The sequence below is a fragment of the Corylus avellana genome, chromosome 4 (genome assembly GCF_965113065.1).
Source record: "Corylus avellana chromosome 4, dhCorAvel1.hap1.2, whole genome shotgun sequence".
Lineage (NCBI taxonomy): Eukaryota > Viridiplantae > Streptophyta > Magnoliopsida > Fagales > Betulaceae > Corylus > Corylus avellana.
The window spans coordinates 22665570-22692987 of record NC_142493.1 but is presented as its reverse complement, the minus strand read 5'-3'; the positions used below and the strand labels follow the sequence as shown (position 1 = coordinate 22692987).

The following is a 27418-nucleotide window of genomic DNA, read 5'->3' as shown; positions in this document are numbered from 1 at the left end:
AACAGTAGAAGAAAGATCAAAACTCTATGGGAAAATATACTTCTTATTTATGAAATATTACAACAATGAAAAAACTTGGGTTGGACCACACTTGCAAAAAATAGGAGAAGGTTTTGTTGAGATATGATGGAATGAAAGGCTTAGAAACATGTCTAGGGTATATATAATGGTTAGGGAAAGGTTCTAGAGTATTCTCACACTTAATTAACAAGATAGGTGTGACTTTTCATGAGACCAAGGAAGAGCAACGAATTTAGATTAGAAATGATAATAATGTCTCATGGGAAGGTGTAAGGTTGTATTGAAAGATGAAGTGGGTTGAATGAGGGTAGTGATGGTTAGATGACCAAGATAGAAGATGGTAAGGTGGAAAGGCTAAACGAGGAGAGAAAGACATGTGTCATCCATCATGTGCAAATGAGTCCCCCCACATTTAAACTTACATAAATTTCTCACTACATCACTCAAAACAAAAAGAAGAAAATTAATAACTATGGATTATAGAAGATACACTTTAAAATTTAACAGTAGATTTAAAAATTGGAGGCTGAATGGTCACTCAGCAGCAACTAAAACTATTTGTTTTCCAACATTGCGGCCACTGAAAATTCCTACAAGAGCTGCAGGGCCACTTTCAAGGCCTTCAGTACGTCTTCCACATACACTATCTTCTTTTCTCTGATGTAAGGCAGCACAAGGTCTAAGAACTTGGGAAATAGGTGATTGTAATCATACACAGTAAATCCTTCTATCCAGACACGCTTGTATACAAGTGTCAACAAATTTCTTATGCCTTCGGGCTGATCAAGATTGTACTGTGATATCATTCCTAATACAGCAATGCGGCTGTGGAGTTTCATGTTGAGAAGCACTGCATCAAGTGTTTTGCCTCCAACGTTCTCGAAGTAGATGTCAATGCCTTCAGGGAAATACCTGACAGCATTTGGAACAACATCAATGTCTCTCAGTTCTTGAGATAATGTCTCCTAACTTTCATTGATGAATGCAGGGCAACCATCAATAGGAAAAGGGTTAAGCCATGGCAATATTCTGTCCCATTGATTTGTTTAAGATTACTTGTATGAAAGCATATTGTGTACTGACCTTTTTAGAACTGCATCCAAGTCATGCTCTTCCTTATAATTGAAAGCCTCGTCGAATCCAAACTTGTTCTTTAGGAGATCAACCTTGTTAGTCACAAAGCAGTACATCAACTGATGTTTCATGTTAACAATGGACTTGCACAACCAGCGATATCTCAAAAGAAACAAAAAGAAAAAAGGGAGAAAAAAATGAATCCAGTAACCAGAAAAATGTCAGAGGTTTCTGTGGGGAAGTTTCTAAAATTATTGATCAGTGTTTATTGACATGCCTCAAGTTTCATGTCCCCTGTTTTAAAACAGAGGTACAGGCTTGCATGCAGAGAAGAGATTGGGCCATCAAACAAAGAATAGCCAGTACTTTTCCCTTCTTTTTTTTTTCGTACAAATTTTTTTACTGAGAGATGAATATTAAGAAGATATAAAAGTTTATTCATTAGTACCCGTAGCATTTCTTTTGATTAATTGTTTTGATATTTTTCAATAAATAAGCTCCACATTATCTTTATACCCATCTCTTGGTAGAAGATTTGGTATTTCTAGCATTTCTCTTTTTATTATGCAGGAAAAAAGATATCTACCTTTTCTTTGCTTCCAGCACTTCCAACGACATAACAACCCATGAGTTTAGCAAATTGGCCAACGACCTGACCAACCGCGCCAAATGCTGATGAGATAAACACATATTCTCCTTTCTTTGGAGAACAAAGTTCTTAGAACCCCGCGTAAGCGGTCATACCAGGCATACCTGTGCGCAAACAACAACATCCACCAACTTATATGGAGTATTCAAGTTTCCAACATCTCATGACAAGACAAAGCAACATAAGAAAGGCATATATATTATGTCTGTGTTTCTGACCGGAAATATCTACAAAAATAATAGGAAACTTCTCGGCTGACTTGATGATTGCAGTTATCTTAGTGGCATATACACAAACAAAAAGGAAAAAAGAAAAGGACAAACAATCAATTTCATATATAAGCAGTCATTGATGTTCACAAGTTGCTAACTCAAATACGACTCCAAATCTGAACTGGTCATAACTATATACGTATACAAGTTTAACTCTCAACCTCTAGGATCTATGTTTGAAGTTTGAATTGACTTGTTCAAAGCATCATGCGCATTAAACTAGAAATATCACTATGATATATATCTCTGTTTCCAATCATGTATTTAATATTTTTTTAGGATGAATGTGCAATTTTATAGAAGTAAATTGAATGTTTACAATACTCCAGAACCAGAAATCTGGAACTCAACTACAATCTGCAGCATACAACGGACCCCAAATGATGTCTACTTTTCCTCTTTCATTTGTCATATTTCATGATGTTGTCCGACACTTGTCCATATACTCCATACTCCCATTCACACCTAATTCTATTCCCAAGACTCCAAGATGTCATCTCCACCGTCCATTTGTTTACCCTAATAAAAAACAAAATATTATTCATCTTCTTCTCCGGCTATTTTCTCCTTCTCTACAAAAAAAGTCTCAAATGTTAAAACTTCTTCCTCAACTATCTCGGCAAAATGGGCGGACAACAACAATATTTCTACTGAAATCCATTTCAACTTACTAACCGACATCTTAACCGACTTATCGGTTACGGTCGGTGATGAAACAAAAGTTTGGCGGAAGAAGTTGGTGAATTTACCGACTTTACCGACTCTGGGGCAAAACAAAAAATTTTCTTCCGAGTCTGACTGACGCTTACCCCTAATGAATATATTCAAGATTATTAGTAATGAAAAAATTATGCAATGATTTCAATATATGAAAATTTGTCCATAAAAAATAAATAAATAAACGTTGGACATGACAAAAATAACTTGCGACTTACATATTTATACAATAATTAAGTTTTATTAAATTTTTAATATATTTAGTTAGTTAGTTATATTCTTTAATATTTTTAACCATTTTTTTTTTTTAAAACTCCCCAAGATTCTTACTTTTTATATTATATCAATCACTTTTGATTAGTTTTATTATTATTTAAACAAAAAATCAAGTACAAAACAAAACTTTTTCAACTTGAATACATGCCCATTGCCAAAGGCCATTTAGTCATGAAGAATAAGTTTTATTTATTTATTTTTTTTTTAATTTTTTGTGAGACAAGTGATGAAACAAGTTGCCAAAGGCCGTAAAACAAGTTATGAAGAATAAGTTAACTACGAAGATTACTGGAGAGGGTGGCTGCCCACGTACTGATGAGCGCGGCCTGATAATAGTTATGACGGACTTTCCAAGTGGATCGTCACCGCTGCTCTCACGGCCCAATTATATCCTCAGTGACATATAATGTGATAACCAACCAAAGCAATGACACAAGCAATGAGATCCGTTTACTACAAAATCCCACCTCTTCTCCCACACCTTCCCATCGAAACACAGGGAAAGAAAGAGAAGGAGTACTGTTAGCTTAGCAATGGCGAGCGTTGATGGAGAGAAAGTAGTGAGCAACAAGCAGGTGATATTAAGGGATTATGTCAGTGGTTTTCCAAAGGAATCGGGCATGTACGTCACCACTGGTACCATTAAATTGAAGGTCACCGAAGGTTCCAATGCTGTTCTGGTGAAAAACCTCTATTTATCCTGCGATCCCTACATGCGTGGCCTCATGGGGCCAACCATGTCCACTAAGGCCACCTACTTTGCCCCCTTCAAGCCCGGTTCGGTCAGTGGATTCTCTGACCCGTTATTTTGATTTTCTTTTGAAGTTCTATGATTATATACAATTGCAATATTTAAAAACTTGATTATTTATTTATTTTTCTGGATAATGTTTGTGTCAAGGCAGAATTTATGAGCTTGATTTTGAAACTTGGCAGCCCATTGCTGGACATGGAGTGGCTAAAGTTTTGGATTCTGCGCATCCAAACTTCAAGAAAGGAGACTTGGTTTGGGGAGTAACCGGATGGGAAGAATTCAGTCTCATTACGGAAACTGATTTTCTGTTTAAAATTGAACACACAGACGTGCCTCTCTCCTACTACACTGGAATTCTTGGTAACCTTAGTTCTTCTGGCTCTGTTTTGTCCTTATTTGGCTGTCTTAAAACAGGAGATATGTTGGAATGCTTAGAAGCTCATTTGGTATATAAATATAATATATTGATTATCTGCAGGTATGCCTGGTATGACTGCCTATGCTGGTTTCTATGAAGTTTGTTCTCCTAAGAAGGGAGAATATGTCTTCATTTCAGCAGATTTTGGTGCAGTTGGTCAGCTTGTTGGACAATTTGCAAAATTGTTGGGCTGTTTTGTTGTTGGAAGTGCTGGAAGTAAAGAGAAGGTACCTTTCTATTGGGATATATACTTTTCTCTTATCTCCCTCTTCTTTATTGAGAAATGCTAGGAGTCAATAAATTCTCCATATTTGGCTCATTTTCACTTAGAACATTTTCAGAAGACTCTCTATAAGGAAGTCTGTTCCCTATGTGTAGGAAATATATCCAAAAAAATCGCAAAAAAGTCCCCCAGCAAACTCCCTATGTGCTTCCTTAAACTATCAAATGCTACAATGGAACCCAATGTAGCGATCCTAATGAATTATTTAATCCTAAAAACACTCTCCTCTCACGGCTATCTATGCACGCAAACCTAGCTTGTTCTTCATCTTCGACGTCTTGCTTCCTCTTTTTTGTTCAAGCACACTTTAGCACTACTATTCCATGAGCTAGAAGTTCATGGATGAGCATTAGAAGTCACTGAAGAGTACTCAGGCGGCGGCCTCAAACTCATGCTCGTTCGTGTCGAGTTTAGTTGCCAACTGGAGGATCTCTAGTCGTGGAGTGCTTGCTTTGGATTGATTGTTGATTAGCTTGGGATGGCTTTCGATTAGAATCATAATATGGGTTTCTTTGATTTTTGATGGGAAATTTTGGTTATCATGGTGATTTGGTTTGCTTAGGGTGTTCTGAAATGCTGAGATGGGTCCTTTGATTTACTAGGTTGAGATGGGTCCTTTGATTTTGCAGCAAGAGCAAAGGACCAGCAGAAAGAAGAAGATAGAAAAATTTTGCAGCAAGGACTGGCTTTCTGCCGACAAAAAGATGACCGACAAAAAAATTTTCCTTTCCAGCAAGGGCAAAAAACCCAAAGTAGAGGGAAGAAGAAGATAGCTACAGGAAGAAAGAAGAAGAAAATATGAGGGAGAGAGAGAAAGTTTGTTTAATAAACTAATAGAATAAAATAAAAAAGTAAAATAATATATATATATATATATATATATATATATATATATATTAATGATGTAGGGAATGATTAAGAGAATCTATTGGGTTGTATATTGACTTAGGAAAGTATAAAGTAGTTTGGATTCTTAAGTTTAGGGAAAATGACAGGGAAGCTACTGGGAATGTTTTACCAATCAATTATTGGATTTGTAGACTTATATAGAACTACATAAGTCAATGGTCGACCCCACAAATCTAATAGTTAATTGTAAGGGAATATAAGCCAAATATAATGAACTTATTGACCCCTAGCATTTATCTCCTTTATTTGATGGCTTTTGTTAGAATATACGGAAAATATAATATGTGACAATGTTCAAGCTTAGGCTGCAGGTTGATATTTTCATTGACTACTGCTGTAATATTTTCTAGAAAATTCTAACAGAAAATAGATTTCAAGGAACTTTAGCAATTCCTAATTCTTATACTTGTGTCATATATATATATATATATATATATATATATACTCATATATATAAGGGTGTATATGCGAGCGGATATTAAATGCCCGCATACACTATCCGCACATTCGAATACAATTAGCAAAAGTCACTATCCACATATTTAGATGTAGATAGTGGTTTTAGGATATTGAAATGTGGTTAATTAATAACAGCATTCACATACTTTTATATATAATATAGTTTATATTTTTTATATATATTATATTTAATAAATTAACCAAAACGATATCGTTTTTTATTAGGTATATGTTATGTTTAAATTCTTTTAGGGTTTTTTCTTCAGAATGCACTCATTCATTTGAGCAAAAAGGAAAAATTAATGTGAACTCAACATATTTTAAGAACATTAGGGCTTAAAAAAAACATATAACAAGTCCAAATTAAAACTCTAAAAACCAGCTCAAATTATTTTTAAAATCGTTTAAAATAAGTCGTAATAGAGACTCAATGAAGGCCCAAGAGATTAAAATAGGCCTATTATCTAAAATACGGATAGCGGATAAAAACCACAATAAGTACGTACGCATATGTAGTTAGTAAAAACATGATGCATGGGGATACATATATCTAAAAGTGATATCCATATTTTGCAAATGCGGCTGAAGATATTGCAAATAATTGTATCCGCGTCCACGTCTACATCCCTAGCATGTTGTATGGTTTTGCTTTTATTAAATTTGGCTGCCACATGTCCTTAATTCTCTCTAAAAGTTTAGAGAATGATGTATCTTCTTTCCCCACCCCACCCGAAAAAAAATAATAAATAAATAAATCTTTCTTTTTCTTTTATAATTTTGGAGCGGGGTTAGTGGGATAAATGTACCATTCACTAAAAACTCTTGTTTTGTGTTTTATTTCCTCCTTCTTTTTTTTTTTCTATAAATAAACTCATATTTCTTCTGTTAAAAACTAGGTTGATCTTTTGAAGAATAAATTTGGTTTTGACGAAGCTTTCAACTATATATAAGGAAGAGCCTGACTTGGATGCAGCTTTGAAAAGGTTCGTTTTAATTAAATTTGCTTTAAAGCTTGAGTATTTACAAGTTCCTTTATAGAATAAGTTGTTTGATTTGAGGTTGGAGTAATAATATTAACAAAGTACTGGATGGGGCCATTACTTGACTCTTATATATATTATCAAAGTTTGTGGGAATATTGATTTGATCTTTGAAACACACATTATTGGCTCCTAATGACCACAGGTATTTCCCAGAAGGCATTGACATTTACTTTGAGAATGATGGGGGTAAAACACTTGATGCAGTGCTCCTAAACATGAGAACCCATGGCCGCATTTCTGTATGTGGAATGATCTCACAGTACAATCTTGATGACCCTGAAGGTGTGAAAAATTTGATGCATCTCCTCTACAAGCGAGTCTATATGCAAGGAATTGCATTTTTTGATTACTATCACCTCTATCCCAAGTTCTTAGACACTGTGCTGCCTTACATCAAAGAAGAGAAGATAGTGTATGTGGAAGACATAGCTGAAGGCCTTGAGAGTGGCCCGGCCGCTCTCGTTGGACTTTTCAATAGTCGCAATGTTGGAAAACAACTCGTTGTAGTTGCTCGTGAATAGTTTTTAGCCTGTCTTTTGCACATGTTCATGTTGTTGTTTGTTACTGTCCAACTTAATTGGCAACACAGTTTATTTTGGCAAAATAAAGTATACTCATTTGGGAAGAATAAAATTGTTTACCTTCATGTATTCTCTATTTAGGGAAAAACAATAAAGAGTATTTTCTCCAAATAATGTAATCTTATTTATTAGGTAGTATGTTTCCTTCTACACATAGAAAATGAATATGTAAGGTTTTTTAATTGGTATGCATCAATCACACTAAAACCAAGTGTAAACAAGTAAATAGGATGTGTACAAAATGATCAAGAATAACAAAAACACAAGTAAGAGACAAGTATTTGCGTGGTTCAGCATTAACAATCCGACAAGGATCTCAACTTTTGTAATCTTACACTCTCAAAATGCATTTAAAAACCTAAACACCATGGAAGCACCTCGAACATCTTAAATCAATTATATGTAGCCCAGATACATGTTACTTCATGCATCCAGCAAATTGATAATAAAAAAACCAAGCAGACTAGTCAGAGTAAAACTACAATACATTTTGATCTATCTTAATGCCAGACTAAGGAAATCTTAGTAGCGTTAGAAAGCTAATTCAAATAACTATAATTTGTTCTTTACGAAAACATTTTAGTTTCAATGTTTACTCGGTCAAAAAGGGTTGTCAACAGAATGACATAAATCTCATGTACAGATCTCGCTTTACTCTCGCTTGAACAAGATTGCGATAGGATTTTCACGTACTCAACCCTATCTCAAGCAAGATCGTGACTAATTGTGGGAGAGAAACGTCGCTAAACACTTGCGAGACATTCGTTCAAGCAAGACTCTGATTATTTTAATAAAGGCTACTTTCGAAATATTTTTCCAGGGTTGCGTCCCTAATTTCTATTTAAGCATAATAAGGGTACGTAACTTGTGTAATTGTAATACTCCATACATAAATTACGGTTAAGTACCCTCTAATAATGATTTAAGAATGATAAAGTTGGTTCTCATTTCGTATAGTGTGAGGCCTTGGACTTTTTAAAGATTTTTCTTTTATATTGAACGTTCGAAGTGGGATAAGGGAACATTATGCTTGAACTTGAGCTCGATATTGAACTCGAGCTCGAGTTCAAGTCGAGTTAAACCAAGTGGGTATCAAGCGGGTTGTCAAACGGATTGATTTATTTACAGCCCTATTTATGACAAGCTGAATCAAATTTTTGGGTTACCAATTGATACCTCCCCTATTTATGCTTATTTTGTTTGTGTTTACCATAAACAAGCAAATTCAGAAGTTTTGGACTTAAAAAGAGCAATTTTGGATTTTGGAAGGCTCTAGTAGAGCGATGGATCGCAAGGGAGCAGCGATCGAGCGCACTACAGGCGAGGATGGCACATTACAAGGCAACCACGATCCAGCGCAAGCACAAGAAGGATCAATCATAGACCTGCGATCGATCGTACACGGGCTGCGATCTAGCGCACCCGTGCGTGATGGCCAAGACAGCCGCCAGCCTTAATAAGGAAAGAGCAACTTTTAGGGTTTTGTAGCTTAGTGTGAACTAGGGCTCAAACCCTACGATTTTTAGGGTTTCTAGAGTATTCCTAAAAGCTTATAAATAGACCCTTAAGCCTCTAGAATAGACACTTTCCAAGGAGAAGAATTGGAGTTCTTCAAGTTCAAGTTTCGAGTTTATTCTTTTTATTTCTTTTATTTTATTTTATGAAGATGTTCAACATCAACTTCATGTGTAACTAATTTATTTAGTAGGGCTAGATTGAAGCCCTAATTATGTTTAGTTGATATTCAATATTGGCGCCCTTGTGATGATCTTGTTGTGATATCTAAATTGATTAATTCCTGTCTTTATAAATTCCTTATATGTGTGTGCCTAATCAACATGTGCATGTGGTATGGACTAGTTAATTAAATCAATTTGGATGACCGAGTACTGGGTTTAACATAAGTAACAAAAGTAATCCACACCGGGTTCTTGGGTTAATCAACTTGGGGAACTAGGAGTTTACGCCCATGCTTAGGCTTCATGTGTTTGTCGATTTCCATAGAATATATGTTTTCCTAAAGAACAACTTAGTATACACCCATGCTAAATCCTTTAGGAAAGAAAAGAGTTAGAGTATACACTCATGCCTAACTCGTTGCTTAGGAAAATTTAGAGTTTAAGGAGTATACAACCATGCCCTTAGGTTGACAAACATTAGATATACATAACATGATCAAAACATTGGCATATTGACATATTATCTAAATATAATTAGTGGTGGATATCAAAACCCTACCTTTTTATCATTATCAACTCAAATCCAATCTTTTGTTTTATTTTACTTTGTGAATTTTTTTTAGACAAAATTCAGCAATCCTCGTGGGAATGACCCCGTATTTGCACACTATACTACTGTGTTGACCTCGTGCACTTGCGAGTAAAACATCCAATTATTTGCCTATTAATTTAAGTAGATAATTGAGACAACAAGTTTTTGGCACCGTTGCCAGGGATTGCGGCGAATTTTGTTTAAAATTATTTTCCTTTAGTTGTGTTATTTTTCAATTTTCAATCTTGTATTATATCAAAAATATTTTATATTGATTCTTAACTTTTTCTGTTTTCTGTTTCAGGTTTGTAGACTAGCATTCTGTGCTTGCGATCAAATGTCAGTTGAGTGCGATCGAGCACACCAACCTGCGATCGAGCGCAGTTCCAGGGAGCATCCGGACCAGCAGCACTGAAGCTGCTTTGACTGAAGAAGCAATTCAATTGATGCAAGGTCGTCGATTACAAGATCCAACCATCATTCCACTTGATCCTGAAATTGAGCGTACAATTCGACAAAGTCCTAAAGACAAAGAAGAAGAGGAAGAAATTGAGATGGAAGATTTGCAAGAGAATCCACCAATAGTGCCAAGACCACTAGAGGCAAATCAACCACCGGTGCGGAGACCGATGAAGCAGGCATTCGTTCCAGCAAACCTCCATCAACCCTCATGCATAGCATATCAACTGGAGGTGGAAGGCAGCTATTATATTTCTCCTCAAATCCTCAATGCATTGACTCACTTCAGGGGCACAGCTACCGAGGATCCCAACTTGCATCTTAAAGAGTTCTTTGATCTATGCAAGTTGCAGCACGTCCAAGGCCTAACTCCAGAGACTCAAGTTAGTTCTCTTTCCTCTCTCTTTGAAAGATAATGCTAAACTGTGGTATAATTCTTTGCCTGCAAATTCTATCTATACTTAGGAAGAATTAGCCACAAAGTTTCTGAAGAAGTTTTTTCCAGCCCAAAAGACAAGACAACTTAAAAGGGAACTTCAAATGTTCCAACAAAGAGATGGAGATCTTTTCTTTGAGGCATGGGATCACTTCAATTCATTGCTTCTAAAGTGCCCACATCACAACATCCCTCAAGATGATCAGGTACAAATTTTCTATGAAGGTTTAGATGATACTAACAAAGGGATGGTTGATTCAACTTGTGGAGGAGCACTTATGGAAAAAAGTAGTGAGGAAGCAATAGAGCTTTTTGAAACATTAAGTGAGCATTCCCAACAATTCTGCTCTAGAGGAAGGCGAGGATTAAAGTGCAAAGGCATGTATGAAGTGAGCTTCAATGGGGGATTTCCAAATCAGATGGCTGCTGTGGAAAAGAAGTTAGACATGATTGTCAAGGCCATGACTGCTCAGAAAATCCCACCTCTACAACAGGACACATCCATCCAGGTATGTGCTATTTGTTCCCATTTAGATCACACCACTGAGACGTGTCCTTTATCTCCATTTGCAGAGCAAGAAGAGGTGAATTATGTGGGACAAAACAATTACCCCCACAAGAACAATCTATACTCCAACACCTACAATCCAGGATGGCGCAACCATTCCAATTTTTCTTGGAGTAACAATCAAGGACAGCAGAATGGGCCCCAACAAGTAAGCCAACCAACTCAAGAGTCAAAGTTAAACCAACTGGAGAATATGATACACAACCTGGTGACTTCACAACAACAATTTACGTCTGATCAAAGGCAATTCAATACAAAGATCGATCAAGCCATTCAAAGACTGGAAGTGCAAATGGGGCAGATGGCAAAGGAGCTGAGTGAAAGGAAGCATGGAGAATTTCCAGCCCAAACAATACCTAATTCAGGGAGTCACCAGCAGCTGAAAGTAGTCACAGTTCTCAGGAATGGGAAGGTCATTGGAACTGAAGAGCCACCTCAAGCATCTCCAGACAAAGCATCAACTTCTAAGGTAAACAAAATGGAGAAGGTAAATGTACCACCCTTCCCTCAAAGGTTAGTCGAACCAAAGAAAGAAACGCAACTTATGGATATCATTGAGACTTTAAGGAAAGTAGAAATCAATATTCCCTTGTTAGATACAATTAAACAGATTCCTTCTTATGCTAAATTTTTAAAGGATTGTTGCACTAACAAAAGGAGGTTTTAGGAGCATGAGACAATAGCCTTAATGGAAGAGGTAAGTGTAGTCTAGTTGAGAAAATTACCACCAAAGCTAACAGATCTGGGTAGTTTTACCATTCCTTGCAGGATAGGAGACCATCTTTTTGAGCATGCATTGCTAGATCTGGGAGCAGGGGTCAATTTGCTGCCTTACATGGTATATGAAAAGTTGGGTATGTGGGAGCTTCAACCAAGCTCTGTCACCTTGCAAATAGTAGACAGAAGCATCAAAAGACCAAGAGGTATACTTGAGGATGTGTTGGTAAAGGTTGGTACATTTATTTTATCTGCTGACTTCATTATGTTAGATGTGGAAGAATCTCTAATGCCATCACCCTTGCCTATCATCTTAGGAAGACCCTTTATAAGAACTGCTGATACTACAATATGTGTGAAAAAGGGTACTGTAAGTATGAAGGTAAATGGTGAGACAATATAGTTCAAAATATTTGATGCAATGAAATTACCTCATGATGATTTAGAGTGTCTTGATGTTTGTATGATCCAAAGTGTTAAGGAGCCAGTTTTGCAGGGACGACATAAAGATCCATTGGAGGCCACCCGCACCCATAGTTTCACAAGGCAAGACATTGAGCCAGAACCTGAAGATGTTACTGATGACATCATTGAAACCGTGCACCTCTATAAGACCTCTCCAAAATATTCAAGTAAGTACACTCCTCCCATTGAGACTCTTGAGCCTACTAATACCTCTCTTGTTCCTTCTATTGTCTAGACACCAAAGTTGGAATTGAAGCAATTGCCAGAGCACCTAACATATGCCTACCTAGGAGAGAACAAGACACTACCGATCATAATTGATGCAAACCTGAGTTGCGGGGAAGAAGAAAAGCTTCTGAGAGTTCTTAAAGAACATAAAACTGCTTTGGGATGGACCATTGCTGACATAAAAGGAATAAGTCCAACCAAGTGCATGCATCAGATCTTCATTGAAGACGAAGCAAAGCCAACCAGGGATGCATAGAAAAGACTTAATCCTCAAATGAAGGACGTAGTTAAGGTAGAGGTATTAAAACTGCTAGATGTGAGCATCATCTATCCCATCTCAGACAGTAAATGGGTCAGTCCAGTCCAAGTAGTGCCAAAAAAGAGTGGGATCACAGTGGTGAAGAATGAAGATGATGAGCTGATATCTACAAGAGTAACCACTGGGTGGAGGGTATGCATTGATTACAAAAAGCTGAACAAGGTAACAAGAAAAGACCATTTCCCATTAGCCTTCATTGATCAAATGCTAGAAAGGTTAGTTGGCCATAGCCTCTATTGTTTCTTGGATGGGTACAGTGGCTATAATCAGATTGCAATAGCACTAGAGGATTAGAGGAAGACCACCTTTTGGCACATTCGCCTATAGAAGGATGCCATTTGGCTTATGCAATGCCCCAGCCACATTCCAAAGATGCATGATGAGCATTTTTTCAAATATGGTGGAGAAAACCATTGAGGTATTTATGGATGACTTTAGTATTTTTGGGTCTAGTTTCGATGAATGCCTCAACCATTTGAAGAATTTTCTCAAGAGATGTGAAGAATGCAACCTAGTGCTCAATTGGGAAAAATGCCACTTCATGGTTCAACAAGACATTGTATTGGGTCATGCTATTTCAAGAAAGGGCATTGAGGTGGATAAAGCTAAAATAGACATCATCTCCAAACTTCCCCCACCTTTGACAGTGAAGGGGGTGAGGAGTTTTCTTGGACTTGTCGGATTCTATAGAAGGTTCGTCAAGGATTTCTCCAAGATCTCTAGACCCCTCTGTGAATTGCAAGGGGAGGAGGCCAAATTTGAATGGACTGAAGAATGCATGACTGCCTTCAACACACTGAAAAAGCTGCTCACATCTGCACCAATAATGCGGGCACCAGATTGGAGTCTACCCTTTGAACTCATGTGTGATGCTAGTGACTTTGCCTTGGGAGCTGTCTTGGGTCAAAGAATCAATAAGACACCTCATGCTATTTATTATGCTTCTAGAACATTGAATGATGCCCAGCTAAATTATTCTACTACTGAGAAAGAATTATTAGCTGTCATATTTGCTTTGGAGAAGTTTAGGTCATACCTAATTGGTTCTAAGGTTATTGTATTCACTGATCATGCTGCTTTGAGGTATTTGTTTGCTAAGAAAGATGCAAAACCTAGACTGATCAGATGGGTACTACTACTCCAAGAGTTTGACCTTGAGATTAGAGCCAAGAAGGGCAGTGAGAATGTGGTGGCAGCTCACTTATCCAGATTACTCCATGAGGAGGAAGGAGATGAGCTCCCATTGAATGAAAATTTTACAAATGAACAGTTATTTGCAGTTGATATCCAACTCCCATGGTATGCAGATATACTGAATTATATAACTGCCAAGCTGTTTCCTCCAAGTATGACTAGTCAAGAAAGGAAGAGGTTAATATCTATATCTAGACAATACCATTGGGATGACCCCTATTTGTTCAAATTCTGGCCTAATCAAGTCATTAGAAGGTGTGTCCCAGAAGAAGAACACTTGAGTATTTTGCAGCACTGTCACCAGTTTGCTTGTGGTGGACACTTTGGGGCCAAGAGAACAGTGCTTAGGGTATTACAATCTGGATTTTATTGGCCTAATGTGTATAAAGATGCTTTCTTGTTTTGCAGCTCTAGTGATAGATGCCAAAGGACAGGTAGCATCTCATCCAGAAACCAAAAGCCTCTCCAAAATATTCAAGTGGTAGAGCTCTTCAATGTCTGGGGAAAACATCTTTGCTAGATTTGGGACACCAAGGGCAATCATTAGTGATGGGGGGAGCCACTTCAACAACTATGCCTTTGCATCTGTGACAAAGAAGTATGGTATCACTCATAAGGTTGGCACTCCATATCATCCCCAAACCAGTGGTCAAGTAGAGATTATCAACAGAGAGATCAAAGGTATCCTTGAAAGGACAGTGAACCCCAGTAGGAAGGATTGGTCACTACACTTGAATGATGCACTATGGGCTTATAGAATTGCTTACAAGACACCTATCGGTATGTCTCTATATCGTTTGGTTTTTGGGAAAGCATGTCATCTACTAGTGGAATTAGAACACAAAGCATACTCGGCCATCAAGAAGTTTAACTTTGATATGAAGCAAGCTGGTGACAATTTATTTAGTAGGGCTAGATTGAAGCCCTAATTATGTTTAGTTGATATACAAATTGGCACCCTTGTGATGATTTTGTTGTGATATCTAAATTGATTAATTCATGTTTTCATGAATTCCTCATATGTGTATGCCTGATCAACATGTGCATGTGGTATGGACTAGTTAGTTAAATCAATTTTGATGACCGAGTTTTGGGTTTAACATAAGTAACAAAAGTAATCCACCCCGGATTCTTTGGTTAATCAACATGGGGAACCAGAAGTATACACCCATGCCCTAGGCCTCATGTGTTTGTCTATTTTCATAGAATATATGCTTTCCTAAAGAACAACTTAGTATACACCCATGCTAAATCCTTTAGGAAAGAAAAGAATTAAAGTATACATCCATGCCTAACTCGTTGCTTAGGGAAATCTATAGCTTAAGGAGTATACACCCATGCCCTTAGGTTGACAAACATTAGATATACATAACATAATCAAAACATTGGCATATTGACATATTATCTAAATATAATTAGTGGTGGATATCAAAGCCCTACATTTTTATCATTATCAACTCAAATCCAATCTTTTGTTTCATTTTGCTTTGGGAATTTATTTTAGACAAAATTCAGCAATCCTCGTGGGAATGACCCTGAATTTGCACACTATACTATTGTATTGACCTCGTGCACTTGCGGGTAAAACATCCAATTATTTGTCTATTAATTTGCACACTATACTATTGTGTTGACCTCGTGCACTTGCAGGTAAAACATCCAATTATTTGCCTATTAATTTAAGTAGATAATTGAGACAACACTGTCGGCCACAGAACTATGCAGCCAAAAAGCTTCCTCCAAGCATTCGGGACGATCTAATGAGGAGCCACATTCAAATGTCTCAATAAATCCCGAATGGGCCTCAGGAAGGGTAGCCTGAGGCCTGCACGAAACATCTCCTCGAACAAGTAGACTTTGTGCTCCTTGGCGCTCACTATGGCGCCTTTCCGTTCATCATCAAACCGAAGTGTCACCAGCTTCGGTATGTGATAGTCCAGTCTGACTCGCCTCTCATCCTTTGATGACAAGGCAGCCTTCCACATGGCGGGATAAGAGCTCCCGCAGCCCAAGTCAGAGCCTCCTCCTTCATCCATAAGGTACAAAAACTCGGGGTATAATGACCAAGGAATACGAGGATAAAGGCTACGGATTTGCAAATGGGTAACAAACAGACGAAGGCGATCAACTGCAGGTTCGATGAATGGTAATAAAAAATCCAAGTACTTGAGTACTGGACTGTCAGGATGAACAAAATGCTCACAAGAAGGAAACCAAAGGATCCGATTGATTGAAACCCTGAAAAACACTACTCTCAGAAAGAAGTAATGAGAAAAGAAATCTTAATGGAAACAAGCTAGTTGGGGGGTTCAAAAAATTGCAGAGCTTTCGAAAGCAACAATGGCGTTTCAGGAAACCAGAAGATAGAAAATAAAAAGTGAGGAGCAAAACCCCTTTTTATAGTGAGCCTGAGAAGCTGAAGAGGTCTGAGAAGGTGAAGAGGCATCAATGCCTTGAAACCCTAGATGATGCCTCAGAAATGCGTGCATTAAATACCGTAGCAAACGCGTCCTATAGCCTACTAATGATGAAGCGTGGTAGCCAAAAGGACAACCATACCGATGCCGACACGTGGACACGTACTTAGCCATTCGAATCAACGGGCAGATGAATCGACTGACCCTTGGGCATATCGAACGTCTCGACAAAGAATTAGCGGGAAAAATCCCACCAAAACCCGGATCTGAAATTAGGGTTTCCCACTCAGAAGCCTCGGACACACTACCATCAGGAGGCCAATCCATTCCTAGAGAACACAAAAATTTTCATAGTCATCCCGACCAGGAAATTGAGGGGTAACTGTTGGGTCATGGATCAGTCACATAAGGCCCAATGGGCCCAAAGCGCATGACTCCATAAACATGCGAGGCTACCAAGCCCTCAGTTGACTTAGCCCTATGAGGTCTCAGGCTCCCAATCCGAGACATAACTCATGGGCCAAAATAGTCAAAGGTCGAAGGGCACATGGGTCATTCCACCATGGAGATATATTCATATTATCCACTACTTAGATCATCTATATCAATCAGGATACATATCAGTTAGCATTTAAGCTGCTATAGGTGACCGAGTCCTACTCGGACACCCTGACTTAAGATCATGCGGAAGCTGCAACATCTATTCCTTGATCCTCGGATACTAGGATTGCGGAGCAACTAACAAACCTCATCCCTTTTTCAAATACCTGCAAGACAAAAATCAAGGGATAAGGCTCTGAAACGTGTGGGAGATCAAACTCCTTTCATGCCTATAAATACAAGTCACCTATCAGTGTCAAGGTAATCGCAACTCTTGCTATCTTGGCTTTATTGTTGCTTACATCTTTTCTTCTCTCTCAAATCACTAACTTAGACATCGGAGTATCCCTTCCGAGAGACCACCGGGGACTCCAATCCTATTGTTTGTTCTTGTGTGCAAGGTTGACACATCCTCTGACATCGCGATACATCCCGGAAATTCTGCCACGTAATCCCTTGGAAAACTGTGCATCAACAATATACTAAAACCAAATTTAAATGCATCAGAAACTTAAGAAACTCTCACTGACCTTTTCAAAGCTACATCCAAATCATGCTCTTCCTTATAGTTGCAAGCATTGTCAAAACCAAACTTGTTCTTCAAAAGATCAACCTAAATTATAACATACAGACGAAGAATTAATGAGTCTTATTTTTGCAAATTGTCCTACAAGCTAACCAACTACGCCAGATGTTGCGGAAATGAAGACATATTCTCCTTTCTTTGGAGAACAAACTTCGTAGAAACCAACAGAAGCAATCATACCAATCATACCTGTTTGAAAAGGAACAAAAAATATAAACCAATAAAACAACAACTGGCCGGACACGTAATCATCTTCTTCTAAATCTCAAATCAATCAAAACTTGATAGAATGAGCAAACAACGTACCAAGAAGTCCAGTATAGTAGGAAAGGGGTACATCAGTGTGCTCGATCTTATGAAGGCTTTCGGTTGCCGTGATTAGGCTGTACTCTTCCCATCTAGAAATCCCCCAAACAAGGTCCCCTGCCTTAAAGTTTGGGTGCCCAGAATCCAAAACTTTAGCCACTGCATACCCAGTTAATGGCTACGAGTTTCCAGCAGGAGAAGATCACATTTCCAATCATAAAATGCACACAAAATCAATTTTAAACGAGCAAGACACGTGGCATATAAAATGTTCTACCAGTAATCTTTAATTAGAATCTAACAAAATGTTAATTCAATTTTTGTTTCGCCCTGTTCAAGCATTCATTTGTGTACTATGGATCTCCGAATTCTAAAGGACCTCTCATTTCCCTCATATAACTGTCTCGGGCCTAGTGAGCATAGGCGTGTGTAGAAAAGTTTTAAGTCTCTAGTTGAAAAGATATGTGATTGATTAATATATATAACATAATTGAAATGCTTAAGTTTTTTTTTTTTTTTTCAACAACATCAACGAGAAGAAACAGGAAAAAAAAATCAAACTTATCAACTAAAAACCTCAAGCTAGACAGATAACTAGCTAGTAGTTCACTGCATTAGACGGAAACCAAAAGAAGGTCAAAGTCAATTTGGAATGCATTCAATAAAAGCTGGGGCTTACTATGGTAGATAAGTATAACACCTTGGGAGTAAGAGAACCCTTAAAAATTTAAATATAGTCTCACTTTTAAGAAAACCGAACAAACTAAGATGAGAAAGAAGAACGGAAGCGGGATCTCCGTCATAGACAATGAGTTTGAAGACTAACCGGTTAATTTGAGTTAAGTTGAAAACAACACCACCCAACAGAAATGTAGAGAAAATAACTGAAATAAATCACTAAACCTAGAAATTGGCATCACCAATGGCAAACATGGCGGGAACACGAAGGTGCGTGAGATCCAAGAGCTAGATCATGAGCTCTACACGCAGGTGCGTGAAGGCTCAACGGAAGTGAGAGAGTCAGCAACGTGGAGTAGGGAGGCCAAAGATGACGGTGGAGATCGAGGCGCGTTGATGGGCGAAGTTGATGGATGCTAACAGATCAAAGTTTGAAAAAACCTAAATCTAAAAACCAAGGTAGATCCAAGAAATGGAGGCGACGTATCAGATCAGAAGAGGTTGCAAGGCAGCAATGGAGGGTTAAGGTTATGACTTTGAGAGGATACAGATAAATCGCCCAAGGTGATGAATAAGGCCTTGTAAGAGACATAAAGGACTAGAGAAAGCTCGAGTAGGACATCATTAGAATAAAGCAACATAATGAAGGAGGGAAGGAAGAGGAGTTATTTCCTCCTCGTAGGCAATGCAAGAGAGGAACTTCTTAGAGAGAGAAAAGTGTCTTACACAACAAGCACGTTTTTTTAAGGAATTAATGCTAAAGGCTTAATCTTATGATTTTGGTTCACTAAAAACTTTTTAAGATATCAACCTCCCTAGCTAGCTAGCTAGCTATGAGAACCTGATGGTTTAAAGGGTGATCACACTATAACTAGTGTGGTCATTCCCATAGCCAATCACAACCTTCCATGGTGGTTATGATAAAGTGACAAGGTGTGACTCTTGATGAAGAATCATATTCTAACTCTATAAATCGAGTTTGATCATGAGAAGAACGTACGTCAAAAATTCATTCTCTCATTATCACGTTGCTTTTGTCCTCCATTGGATATCCACCCTAACGGGAGATTCCAACATATAAGATCATACGTTCATATTATTCTAACAGTGGTATCAAAGCATTAAGGTTATGGAAGACAAAGAAGAAAAAACAGATACTGATGAAGAAAATAGGGAGTATATGAAGGAAATTTTGCAAACCATCAACAGACAAAGTTTGGGTTTGGCATCTTCTGTGGCATTTTATAATTTGCATTTGATAATCTCAAACCCACATGAAGAACTTCTTAAAGTTACTGTTGGTGGATCAAAATTTACTAGAGATTTTCCTACTTTGAAGAAATGCTATTTACTGGAAGGAACTCTTTCCAACTCCGTTTGATGCATCTCCTTCGGTGGATCTTCAAAGCCAAAATTCTCCTCCTCCGGGTTTTGACGTTATTGGTGAATCATCCCCAACCAAAGGTGTAGTTTTTGGTTCTTCTTGGGAAGGGAATAATTCTTGGGAAGAAAATAATTCTAGGGTTGATGAAATAAATAATTATGATTTTGTGGAAAATAATTCTGAAATTTTTTCTGCAAAAAATCACTGTTTTTGGAGTTTTTCTAGAGAAGAAACCATTGTTGATCAAAACTACACCGTTTTGATCAACAGGGAAGGGGGAACAATCACCCCTGCATTAGAAACCCGAAACGACGTCGTTCCATTTAATTGGAATGACGCCGTTCAGGCATCTGACCCAGGGGCGCACGGTACTACCCTTCAGAACGACGCCGTTTCGGCGTCTCCAAGGGGGCACGCCCCATCCTCTCCAAACGACGCTGTTTCGTTCTCATCAGAGAACGTCTACAGTCCCATTAGGGACAATGTCATTTCACACCAAAACGATGCCAAAATTCGAACTCTTGAACAGGCGCGTAAAAAACGACACGACGTCATTTTGGATAATTCCAAAAACGACACCGTTTCAAATTTTCACAACCCAACCCAAGAAGTGACCCAAACTAGGCCCAAGTGGAAACACACAGCCCGAAATCAGTATTGAGAGCCCAAGCCCAAGCAAAAAGGGCCCAAGCCCAATCGGGCCAAGCCCATTTCTAGCCCAGTAGAATCGGATCAGAATCGCCCCGAGACCCGAATTGCAATCCAGAGCACCGATCTGACCCGGAGCGCCAATCCTACCCGCGTGTTCAACCCGCCACGCGCCAGACCTGTGCAACGCATGATAGGCACGTGGCACACCTGAAGACTCGGCCCGCCCAATTCCGGTTGGATCCGACCCAGTTCTGCTCAACAGTACCGCCATTACCACCATTTTCGACCTCAAGTTCGTTTTTTGACCCGTTCTCACTCAATACAACCCCGATTTAACTCATTTCAAAAGCATTGGAAAGCTAATTTGAGGGGCATGAGTATTGCAGTGTTTCCAAACTATAATGCCCCAAATATATAATTGGGGAAGGGGTGAGTCTTCTCATCAAGGTCAGAGGCAATCTAATCTGAGGTTTTCTCGTCCGTGTTGGCTGTCACCTACAGAGCATAAGGAAGTGGAGCTCACTGTACCAAATTTGGCTCAATCCGAGATTTCAAGTGATAGACGCTTGAAGGGTCCACGTCCTTTAAGGCTCGTAAAACAGTTGATCAAAGTCCAAGGGATTTGTGGCCAATGGGCAACAATCGATACACACTTCCACCAAAAGGTGACCAGTTCATACCATTAGTTCCAAACCGTCCGTATTACAGGGCCTGTATGACTGATTACCAGACAAGGCTGACCTATCCTAGAGACGACTGATCTAAAAAATAAAAATAAATAAACTTATCTATTTTTATTATTTGTTAGTTTGTAATAACTTAAAAATACATTTTTAATTTTTCTGTTGGTGTGTATGTAAGTAATATCTGATATATTACAGTTATAGTAAACAAATATTTGTATTTATATTAAGTTTATCGTATCCACATTATAAAATGACTATTAAAAGCAGTATAAATTCCTCAAAGGTCGAAAGCCTTAATGGAATCAATTTTAGAATGTGGAAATGACATATCTGTTATGTACTGACGTATGAGAGAACTTTACACACTCTCACATCAAAAAGACCTGAAGTAAAAGATGAGGAAAATGATGATGCTGTCAAGAAAAAGGAAAAATGGATGGAAGATGACCTAATGGCAAAGGCCACTCTCGTCCATAGCATGAAAGATAATATCATCCCACTATTTGAAGGATACAAGACTGTTAAGGAATAATGGAAGCATTAGAAGAAAAGTATGGCCCTAGGTCTGATACTCACATACAACTATTATTAGATAAATATAATAGTGCACGTATGAGTGAGGATGACTGTGTGGGTGACTTTGTAAACCAAATGGAACTCATTGCAAAGGAACTTGCATCTGTCGGTCATCCAATATCTGACAAAATGCAAGTAACCACAATACTTAATGGTCGTCCTTTGTCTTGGGAACATGTGATAATATCACTGACCCATAGCGGAAAAGACCTATCCATAATTTCCTTACCAGTTTTGCTTGTATTAGAAGAAGAAATAATGAAAAGAAGAAGGAGAAAAGGACAATCCAGGAAGCTCATGATGGCTGAAATCAATACTCAGACTTCACGTGCACTAGCATTCAAAGGCAAGCCAAGAAAGTTCAAAAAGAAATGGAAAGGTAAGCCGAAAGGTAAAAATAAAATCAAAAGAACATGTTTCAAATGTGGTAAAATGGGGCATTTCAAGGCAAATTGTCCACAGAACAATGGTGACAAGAAACAGAAAGAAATAGTTATGATCATTACTGATGTGATGATGGCAGAACCGACTTCAAATTCTTGGTGGATAGACTCGGCAGCAACAAGACATATTACAAGAGACCGAGAATTCTTCCTAGATTTCAAAGAGAAAAAGGTCGGAGAAAACAGAGTGTACATGGGCAACAATACTTGCAGTGATGTGCTAGGCGAAGGAAAATGTAAGATTTCTGTTAAAGGGTCTTCCGTTGTTTTACATAATGTTCTATATGTGCCAAATATCCCGAGAAATCTAATATATGTTCCCGTATTAGATAGCAAAGGATATGGGATTAAGTTTAAATCTGGGAAGGTCTATATTTGTAAGGGAAAAAAATTTGTTAAGGGTGTAGAGATAGACAATATGTATTTACTCAAAGTTGATAATAAAGATCCCATTTCACAGTATTCATATGTGTCTGAAGATAGTTCATTCTTATGGCATTTAAGATTAGGCCACATCAACAAAAATAAAATGAAAAGAATGAGTAAGAGTGGATTACTACCTAGAATTAATTCTGAAGATTTTAATATATGTGAATCATGTATTAAAGGAAAAATGATTAGTAAATCTTTTTTAAAACATTGGGAATCATCAGAATTACTTCCATTACTAGAAGTAATTCATTCTGACATATGTGGTCCTTTAAGAACTAAAACACATAGAGGAATGGAATACTTTATTACTTTTACAGATGATTATTCAAGATATGGACATATCTACTTAATCAAACATAAATCTGAAGCAATTGAAAAATTTAAAGAATATAAATTAGAGGTAGAAAAACAATTGGGAAGGTCCATTAAAAACTTGAATAATGATAGGGGAGGTGAATATAAAGCCATGGATTCCTTCTGCAAAGAAAGTGCAATAAGACATTTATATACAATGACTTACAAGCCTCAACAAAATGAGATCGCAGAAAGAAGGAATAGAACTTTAATGGATACGACAAGATCCATGATGGCATATGCTGATTTATCCACTCATTTTTTGGGGGGAGGCTTTATCCACTATAGCATATATTCTTAATAGAATAAAAACCAAATCAAAACCCTTTACACCTTATGAATATTGGGCAGGCATAAAACCAGATTTTTACAACCTCAGAGTGTGGGGATGTAAGGCACATGTACTTATTCCAAAACCCTTAAGGGATAAGTTAGAAAGTAAAACATGGGAATGCAGATTTATAGGATATATAGAAAATGGTAGTAGATATAGAGTTTACCATCCACATAAGGGATTAATAGAAAGCAGGGATGCTGCATTTCTAGAAAACACCAATCAGATTAGTCCCATGGATGAAATAAGACTCCTACAAGGAGAAGATTCTGAATGTAAAACACCACAAGTTACTTTGAAAGAAAAAGAACATAGCACAGACATTCGGAATAGTGGGAGCAAGAGAAAATCCAAAGATCCACCTAATTTGGATATATGAAATCAAAACAGTGAGAGTAAAAGACAAAGACGACCGTCAACCACACTCAAGGATCATTATGTGCTAAGTACATATGATATAAATTTGCAAGAAGATCTAGCAAATTTTAAAGAAGCTATAAGTAGTCATGATGCTGAAAAATGGATTAAAGCTGTGGAAGAAGAGTTTGAATCGATTCAGAAAAATGATGTGTGGGAACTCACAGAATTGCCAAGCCAAAGAAAACCAATTGGATGCAAGTGGGTTCTAAGGAAGAAATTCAAAGCTGATGGAAGTCTTGAAAAGTACAAAGCTAGATTAGTGGCTAAAGGATTTACTCAACAACCCGGTATAGACTTTGTTGACACATACTCACCGGTGGCAAAATTCGCTTCAGTAAGGATAATTATGTCCATTGTAGCTATAATGGATTTGGAACTACATCAGTTGGATGTTAAGATAGCCTTTCTCAATGGAGAATTAAAAGAAGAGATTTACATGCAACAACCTGAAGGATTTCAAGTTACAAGACATGGAGAAGAAGTCTACAAATTAAAAAGGTCATTATATGGACTTAAACAATCTTCGAGGCAATTGTATTTGAAGTTTCATCAAGCAATACTAGAAATTGGTTTCGAGGTAAGTCCACTAGATCACTGTGTTTACATATATAATGAAAATAATGAATTAACAATATTATCATTATATGTAGACGATGTACTGCTAACTGGTAACTGTCCAGATATGATAAATAAAACAAAACCCTTCTTTTCATTCAAATTTGAAATGAAAGATATGGGCACCGCTACCTATGTTTTAGGAATAAGAATTTCTAGAAGTAGAAATTTAAAATTATTATATTTGGATCAAGAAAAATATTTGGAAAAGATAGTTAAGAGATTTAATATGGATAAATGTAAACCTCTAAAAACACCTATTTCAAGAGGCCAGTACTTGAATAAAACAATGTGTCCTCAAAATGAGACAGAGATTCAAGAGATGGAATCTATCCCCTATGCCCAAGCTGTGGGCAGTCTCATGTATGTAATGACAACTACAAGACCTGATATTTGTTATGCGGTGGGATTAGTAAGCAGATATCAATCTAATACAGGGAAGACACATTGGCAAGCAGTAAAACGTATATTTAGATATTTGCAAAGTACTAAAAACATTGGCTTATGTTTTGGTATAAGTGATCTAGAAATTAAAGGATTCACAAATGCGGATTTTGCTGGGGACGCTGATCATAGAAAATCAATAAGTAGATATGTGTTCTTGATTGGTGGAACAACTATTTCTTGGTTAAGCAAGAAACAAAATTGCATTGCAAAATCCACTATGGAAGCTGAATATATATCATGCAGCACAACAATAAGTAATGCAGTGTGGATTAAACGTTTTGTAGAAAGTTTAAATTTAGGTTTAAACAGTAAGCCAGTCAATATGTGTTGTGACAACAAGTCTGCTATCTCTTTAATAAAAAGTGGAGCACAAAGCTCCAAAGACAAATATATTGATGTAAATTATCACTATATTCAAGATATAGTGGAAAGAGGGGAAATTAAAATTGAATTTATACCCTCAACAGAGATGGTAGCCGATCCTATGACCAAAGGATTGTCTTTGGAAAAATTCAAAGAGCATGTAGCTACAATGGGATTGAGAAACACCTAGGTGGTAGTTGCATATATGTTTAAGCACAAGCGAAAGGATTCAGGGATGCCTGAATGAACGATTTTGTGAAATTCTGTTTTTTATAAGGGGAATAATTGGTCAGGTAATAGACAGAAGATACTTAAGAAATAATATTACAAATGTAAGGTTCACCGAGAGACATTATGTTAAAAGTTGGAAATATATTAAGAAGTATCAAAGAAACATTTGATTAGAAATGTCAGTGCAGGTTAGCACATAGTTTTGTGTATGGCTGAAATCGTCAATTGTGGTATAGGTGTGAACCAGTGTTCCTTACCACAGAGAATTGATGTTATTCGTTTAGTTAAAAACGAAATGAAGTCACCTTAATATATAATCAATGTAAAAATATATGGTAAAAGGTGCGATTAGATAAGATGACAAAATTGTATATTATAAAATGTCATAATCTAATGCCGATCTGTAAATTAAACAGATGAGAGTTGACATGAATAAAAATTATATTTGGTACCAAGGTGATAATGTTCAACTAGATTACATAATGTTAAAGTGTGATCAAGTGGGAGATGATGGTTTAAAGGGTGATCACACTATAACTAGTGTGGTCATTCCCATAGCCAATCACAACCTTCCATGGTGGTTATGATAAAGTGACAAGGTGTGACTCTTGATGAAAAGTCATATTCTAACTCTATAAATAGAGTTTGATAATGAGAAGAACGTACATTAAAAAATCATTCTCTCATTATCACGTTGCTTTTGTCCTCCATTGGATATCCACCCTAACGGGAGATTCCTACAAATAAGATCATACGTTCATATTATTCTAACAGAACCAAATAGATACTCACAGAGCCAGGGGTGAAAGAATTGAATCCGCTCTCAATGACTCGGGCCATCTGAATTCGCATGACGGGGTCGTAGGACAAGTAGAGGTTTTTCACAAGAACAGCATTGGAACCTTCAGTTTAACGGTACCGGTGGTGACGTACATATCCAATTCCTTTGGAAAACCATTGACATAATCCCTCAATATCACTTGCTTGTTGCTCACTACTTCTTCTCCACCAACGCTCGCCATTGCTAAGCTCACACTCTTTATCTTAATTAATTTCTTTCTGCGTGTTTCTGTCTTGGTGAGGTGCGGAAGTGGAACAGATCGGGGTTGCCTTTTTGTAGCACACTGATCCGAGGATACTCGTAACTGCTTACGTGGCGACATGAACTTGCGCCACATTATACGTCAGTCTATTTTCAATTAGCAACTTGAATTTTTGTGTCTATTTTTGATCAGCAAAGTACTGAATCATTATAATTTTTTGGGATAATTACTTTTTGTCCACATGAACTACAGCACATTAACACTTTTCTCACATGAACTACCAACTATAACACTTGATCCCATCAAACTACCATCTCATGACAAAAAGCTCCCTTCCATCAGTCAATGGGGTTAAAATTGACGGTCAACGGTAATGTACAAGTCATGTGCCATGTTAAATTTTTTTCTTCGCTTTTGCCCTCACTTTTTCATGTGTCTTTCACTTTTGCACTTTTGCACTTTTTAAATTATTATATATAATACGAATAGACCATGTTGAATATTCTAATGGTCCCGATTCTTTTGCCTTCTCTCTCACATTATATTTTCTTCTTTAAATTTCTCTATCGAGACCCTCTTGTATAAAAAAACCTACAAAATATAAATTTCTCTATAAACACCCTTTTGTATTAGAAAAATGTTATATATTTTTTTTTTATTTTCATGCTTTTTGACGTAATATTTAATAATAATCAATCTAAAATTTAATAGCAATATGGTATAAATTTCAAAAGAAGAA

The 27418-nt window shown here is 37.3% G+C and overlaps 2 pseudogenes; one reads left to right on the top strand and one right to left on the bottom strand.

The window, feature by feature from the left end:
* Positions 1–555: 555 nt before the first annotated feature.
* On the bottom strand, positions 556–26658 carry LOC132177350 (2-alkenal reductase (NADP(+)-dependent)-like; annotated as a pseudogene).
* LOC132177349 (2-alkenal reductase (NADP(+)-dependent)-like) lies at positions 3543–7396 on the top strand (annotated as a pseudogene).
* Positions 26659–27418: the final 760 nt, after the last annotated feature.